The sequence below is a fragment of the Electrona antarctica genome, assembly GCF_951216825.1.
Source record: "Electrona antarctica genome assembly, chromosome: 15".
Lineage (NCBI taxonomy): Eukaryota > Metazoa > Chordata > Actinopteri > Myctophiformes > Myctophidae > Electrona > Electrona antarctica.
In genome coordinates, this window is record NC_136796.1 from 670,274 (window position 1) to 677,912 (window position 7,639).

Genomic DNA, 7,639 nt, shown 5'->3' on the forward strand with positions numbered 1-7,639 from the left:
GTGGATGTACACAGACATGACCCCGCTACTCATACATTTCCAGATCATGCGGTCATAGTGTCACCAACAGGTGGTTTTTGCTAAAACCCATTTTATTTTGGGACCAAAATAGTTCAAATCATCAGCTGCCCTCCACGACTGAGAAGAAAGGGTCTATAATGTAGCACATTATAGTGCTATCACGAGACCCACAACATGGCATGGTTTTGTTTTTTATCTAGTATCTAGTCTAGTTTCCATCTATATAGTTGTATCCAGTAGACAAGATCTTGCTCAATATTACAAATTATTTACAATTTTTATTTTTATTTGTAATGATAAGACGTTTTTAGGGGGAAAACGTGTATTTCCTACACATGCAGCCCATACTTCACCAGTTCCCCACCTGGTGGGTAGATAATTATAGAACCAACAACATCCCAACAGTATTCTAACAGTATCCTACAGCTGATATCAGACAATGGTCTATAGTCTGTATCAGAGATACAGGACCCTGATCATGGTATAGTGTTACCATGAGACCCACAACCTGACAGGGCCTATTTTTATGACAGGGGTCTAGTTCCATCTATACAGTTGTATCTAGTAAACAAATTAACCTTTGGGGCATATCCATCACTTTACAGACCATTACATTTATTACTAAATCACTTTATTTGATCTTTTGCTGATAAACATACACCCTTGAAAAAACATGAGAAACCATGGTTTACCTATCCCCTATCATCTCACTAAATTTGGGGACTAGGGACATTGTATGGAAAAAGCATACATCTATGGCATGAAATCTGATGTGGAACATCGTATCTTAACATCTTAGCCAAAATAATAGGCTTACTATGATTAGGAAGACCAAATCGTCATAATAGTTCTCAATCATGGCTGAGGGTAGTAGGTAAAACAGGGGTCGCTAGATCATTTGTTCACCCAAAGTTGCTGTGAAACTTACAATATGCAATAAATATATATATATATATGTCAGGGCCTCAGTAAAATATAGTGTAAGGGAAAGGGATGCGATGGGCTAAATAAATAGGCATTTTCGGTAGATATTCGGTAAGATATTGTATTCATTGTTAAAAAACATGTATAATATAGATAGAAGTGGTAACTACTACAGTGGTAACTACCACTATTTGTGACTTTTTGACAGCATGATATTTGACTTGGGTACTCTCTGTCACAACTGGGAGGGCAATACAATTCAATTATCAATTCAATTATTTACAGATTTTTGGTGTCTCTGCATCTTTACACAAAAATATTATGGAATATGGTGTTAGGCGTGATGAATTCTATCATATATCATGATCATATTCTAATTCTATTTCAAAAGAGTCAACAAGTTGGCACATTCAACTTGAAAATACTATATTCAAGTTGTTTATGTTTGGGCAAGGGTCAGATTTTCAAACAAAATTACAAACCATCACTGGGGATACAGTCATGTGGACACAGTCACTGTATATATGTTTACATACATAAACTATGTTGTTCATGGTGTACATACAAATATTATACATTGAGTCACTAATATGACTCAATATGATACCCCTTCTGACTAGACCCAATCATGCACTAACAAAATGACAACAAAATATACACATTTTTATGATTACATATTTTTATTATGATGGCATATTTAGGAAATATTCACCGTAGTCACTGTAGATGGTACACAATATCAGACCAATATATGTCTCAATACAGTACATACAATATACAATGTGTTACAATGTAATAATATGAGGGCAGAAAAACTGTATGCAATTGATATATCTTAGATTTTTGCGTGTATATAGGGTAAATCCTTCAACTCATTTAGGTGTGATTCACAGATTTTATGGATTTTTGACACTGGTACTACAACTCCGTGAGTTTCCAGTACCCGCACGAGTCCAGGTAGAAATTCATCATTCCATAGCTTGTTCGTTAAATCTTTAAAATGATTGTAGAAGTAATATCTAGGTGTAACACCCAAGCACGTGTGTTCGGTTTGGCTAGAATGGTTTATTTGGCAGCCGTTGCAACCTTCTCTCATCTGTTCAGTTATAGCATTTTGGAGTAGTTTAACAACACGTATTCTGATAATGTCTAAAAGTTTTGTACTGATCAACCCATCAGTATGGTCAAGGGGTAAATTCACTATGGATGGTGGTGGTGAAGGTATTGCAGTTGAAGTGTCATCATTGACATCAATGTTATGGGATTCAGGTGAATGTATGGGTGATGGCCATACAGAGTGTGAGTCGCGTGTATCATAGGAAAACATAGGTGATGATGGAGGTGAGCTACAGGGTGACATCTCATCATATCCATCATCGACAGGGTCAGCCATGAACCGGGGTGGATTGATGTACAACCAGGGATCCTCATCCATGGCCATCATGCTCTCATGGGTCCTCCAACAGGGGTTGTCTCCTTCACTTGAGCTGTCTTCCCCCATAGAAAAAGTAGAGTACTCCATAATTCTTACAGGGTAGTACTATGCTTTGTAACTATTGCAACTAGTGGTCCTTCGGATGTTTCTAGCTGCGAGGTGTATCTGCTGCCTCTAGTGGTCCTTTGGGGTTTCTAGATGAGGGGATGGGTTGTAATAGCTCCCTCTAGTGGTCCTGCGGGCTCTCTAGCTAGTTAGAAAGCATAGCCTCATGGGGCCACGGTCTTGAATACAGGGTGGGTATGCTGTAAGTAGGAAAAGTAAGTCTAGAAAAACTCATCACACCATTGGGTTATTTTTTAAATATTGAAATATAGAGACAATTTTCAGACATTTCTGAATTGTAGCATTCTATTTCACTACTGATCAATGTTTTGAGAAATGGTATTGTTGCTGTTACTTCATCAGATTTAAGGATATTCACGAAAGCATGAGAACACTGTTCACTATTTTTATGGATTAAAATGTCCAGTAGGGTGATTGTAGGATCATCCAAGAATAAAAGGCTATATTCATCACGTTTTGTAAATAATCTTGCATTACAAACAATCTCAATTAGAAAATCAATATGTTTTCTTATGATTTCATAAAGATTCATCTTATTTCTCCGTATCATATTAGTAACAGTTGGTTTTGAGGTCACAAACATGATTATAACACAACCTATGTAGTGCAGACAATCTGGTATTCGTAGAAATATCCACAGAAATGTCTGAATATAACCCATATATTTCAGAAAACGTTTGAATATCTCCCACTTTCAATATTTCAAAAATCCAAATGCACATTTTGCAATTAATTTCACATTACACACAATCTCAAATAGAAAAATCTATATTTTTCTTAGGATTTCATAAAGATTCATCTTATTTTAGCATAGCATATTAGTAACAGTTGGTTTTGAGATCACAAACATGATTATATTACCCTCTATATAGTACAGAAAATCCGGTATTCGTAGAAATATCCACAGAAATGTCTGAAAATTGTCTCTATATTTCAATATTTAAAAAATAACCCAATGGTGTGATGAGTTTTTCTAGACTTACTTTTCCTACTTACAGCATACCCACCCTGTATTCAAGACCGTGGCCCCATGAGGCTATGCTTTCTAACTAGCTAGAGAGCCCGCAGGACCACTAGAGGGAGCTATTACAACCCACCCCCTCATCTAGAAACCCCAAAGGACCACTAGAGGCAGCAGATACACCTCGCAGCTAGAAACATCCGAAGGACCACTAGTTGCAATAGTTACAAAGCATAGTACTACCCTGTAAGAATTATGGAGTACTCTACTTTTTCTATGGGGGAAGACAGCTCAAGTGAAGGAGACAACCCCTGTTGGAGGACCCATGAGAGCATGATGGCCATGGATGAGGATCCCTGGTTGTACATCAATCCACCCCGGTTCATGGCTGACCCTGTCGATGATGGATATGATGAGATGTCACCCTGTAGCTCACCTCCATCATCACCTATGTTTTCCTATGATACACGCGACTCACACTCTGTATGGCCATCACCCATACATTCACCTGAATCCCATAACATTGATGTCAATGATGACACTTCAACTGCAATACCTTCACCACCACCATCCATAGTGAATTTACCCCTTGACCATACTGATGGGTTGATCAGTACAAAACTTTTAGACATTATCAGAATACGTGTTGTTAAACTACTCCAAAATGCTATAACTGAACAGATGAGAGAAGGTTGCAACGGCTGCCAAATAAACCATTCTAGCCAAACCGAACACACGTGCTTGGGTGTTACACCTAGATATTACTTCTACAATCATTTTAAAGATTTAACGAACAAGCTATGGAATGATGAATTTCTACCTGGACTCGTGCGGGTACTGGAAACTCACGGAGTTGTAGTACCAGTGTCAAAAATCCATAAAATCTGTGAATCACACCTAAATGAGTTGAAGGATTTACCCTATATACACGCAAAAATCTAAGATATATCAATTGCATACAGTTTTTCTGCCCTCATATTATTACATTGTAACACATTGTATATTGTATGTACTGTATTGAGACATATATTGGTCTGATATTGTGTACCATCTACAGTGACTACGGTGAATATTTCCTAAATATGCCATCATAATAAAAATATGTAATCATAAAAATGTGTATATTTTGTTGTCATTTTGTTAGTGCATGATTGGGTCTAGTCAGAAGGGGTATCATATTGAGTCATATTAGTGACTCAATGTATAATATTTGTATGTACACCATGAACAACATAGTTTATGTATGTAAACATATATACAGTGACTGTGTCCACATGACTGTATCCCCAGTGATGGTTTGTAATTTTGTTTGAAAATCTGACCCTTGCCCAAACATAAACAACTTGAATATAGTATTTTCAAGTTGAATGTGCCAACTTGTTGACTCTTTTGAAATAGAATTAGAATATGATCATGATATATGATAGAATTCATCACGCCTAACACCATATTCCATAATATTTTTGTGTAAAGATGCAGAGACACCAAAAATCTGTAAATAATTGAATTGATAATTGAATTGTATTGCCCTCCCAGTTGTGACAGAGAGTACCCAAGTCAAATATCATGCTGTCAAAAAGTCACAAATAGTGGTAGTTACCACTGTAGTAGTTACCACTTCTATCTATATTATACATGTTTTTTAACAATGAATACAATATCTTACCGAATATCTACCGAAAATGCCTATTTATTTAGCCCATCGCATCCCTTTCCCTTACACTATATTTTACTGAGGCCCTGACATATATATATATATATTTATTGCATATTGTAAGTTTCACAGCAACTTTGGGTGAACAAATGATCTAGCGACCCCTGTTTTACCTACTACCCTCAGCCATGATTGAGAACTATTATGACGATTTGGTCTTCCTAATCATAGTAAGCCTATTATTTTGGCTAAGATGTTAAGATACGATGTTCCACATCAGATTTCATGCCATAGATGTATGCTTTTTCCATACAATGTCCCTAGTCCCCAAATTTAGTGAGATGATAGGGGATAGGTAAACCATGGTTTCTCATGTTTTTTCAAGGGTGTATGTTTATCAGCAAAAGATCAAATAAAGTGATTTAGTAATAAATGTAATGGTCTGTAAAGTGATGGATATGCCCCAAAGGTTAATTTGTTTACTAGATACAACTGTATAGATGGAACTAGACCCCTGTCATAAAAATAGGCCCTGTCAGGTTGTGGGTCTCATGGTAACACTATACCATGATCAGGGTCCTGTATCTCTGATACAGACTATAGACCATTGTCTGATATCAGCTGTAGGATACTGTTAGAATACTGTTGGGATGTTGTTGGTTCTATAATTATCTACCCACCAGGTGGGGAACTGGTGAAGTATGGGCTGCATGTGTAGGAAATACACGTTTTCCCCCTAAAAACGTCTTATCATTACAAATAAAAATAAAAATTGTAAATAATTTGTAATATTGAGCAAGATCTTGTCTACTGGATACAACTATATAGATGGAAACTAGACTAGATACTAGATAAAAAACAAAACCATGCCATGTTGTGGGTCTCGTGATAGCACTATAATGTGCTACATTATAGACCCTTTCTTCTCAGTCGTGGAGGGCAGCTGATGATTTGAACTATTTTGGTCCCAAAATAAAATGGGTTTTAGCAAAAACCACCTGTTGGTGACACTATGACCGCATGATCTGGAAATGTATGAGTAGCGGGGTCATGTCTGTGTACATCCACCTATTCCATCTAGCTACACGTTTAGTCATATACTTCAATGTCAAGTTATTTTTTGTTGTCGTGTTGTGTTTTGTCAAGTATTTTTTTTTGTTTGTTGTGTCTTGTCAATGTCTTTTATGGTTCGCGTTTTTGTTTGTCATGTATTGTTTTGTCTGGTGTGTAGCTTTTTTTGATTTTGTATCGTATTGTTGTTATCATTTTACTTGTTTTGTTTACTTTTGTGTAATTTTTGTCTTGTTTTTTCTGCTGTTGTATGGTTGTTGTTTGCTTTTGTGTCATTTTTGTCTTGTTTTTCTGCTGTTGTATAATTGTTGTTTTGTTTTTGTGTCATGATGTTTGTTTAATGTGTGTTTTGTTTTTGTTTTGTTGTGTTTTGTCCAGTTTTTTTTGTGGTGTTGTGCTTTGTCTGCTGTGTAGTTTATTTATTTTGTTTCGTATTTTTTGTTTGTTGTATCTTGTCAATGTCTTTTATGGTTCATGTTTTTGTTTGTCATGTATTGTCAATGTCTTTTATGGTTCATGTTTTTGTTTGTCATGTATTGTTTTGTCTGGTGTGTTTTGTTTACGTTTGTGTACATTTTTGTCAGGTTTTTCTGCTGTTGTATGGTTGTTGTTTGCTTTTGTATCATTTTTTGTGTATGTGCTGCTGAAGATAGATAGAATAGAATACAATTTTAGGCATTTTACCATATGAATTCCCGTAAAATCACAATCATAAAAAGATTATCAACATGAAACATATGCTAACTAGTAACCTACCATCAATCCATCAGTGGAATATCTGTATGATTAACCAATACATATGCACTATAGAGTTCTGTGTCTACATAAGATGTCCTACAGTCCTAACAATATGGGACATATTGCTATCTATGGTACTGAAATCGTTTGCATGACTGGTTGATCAACATCTTTAGAAATTGCCCACTAGGTGGATATCATTAACTTTCACCATAATTTAAAACATATTTCCCACACCGAGAGTCGAACCACTAGACCATATGGGGTTATGATGTACTACCTGTAATGTTTTGGTTAATAACCTGATCATACAATGTCTGAAGACAATAATTACTGCTTGAACCACTGTTCCCTATGAGCATAACATAACCATATTGTAATATAATTAGAGAGGACAGATATGTTACATGTAAGAGCCTCATCATGTCTGAAGGATACCAAATAATAGCAGAAAAAATATTAGACTCCTTGTAATATCATAGATTCTGACCGCTACTACTTACAAAAAATCGTAAACACCTATGGTTCTCATACTATTCTGTATGCTGTGTAATTGTTGCATTTGTATTTGGCTTGGCATTTTACAAACTCTCAAGAGTTAGAGATATAATAAAGGTTATAATAAGGGTTTTGGTTAACCACTATACTGACACTAGGCCACCTTACCCACTCAACACCCTCTGGTGGCCTCCGGGGGTTTAAAAAAAAA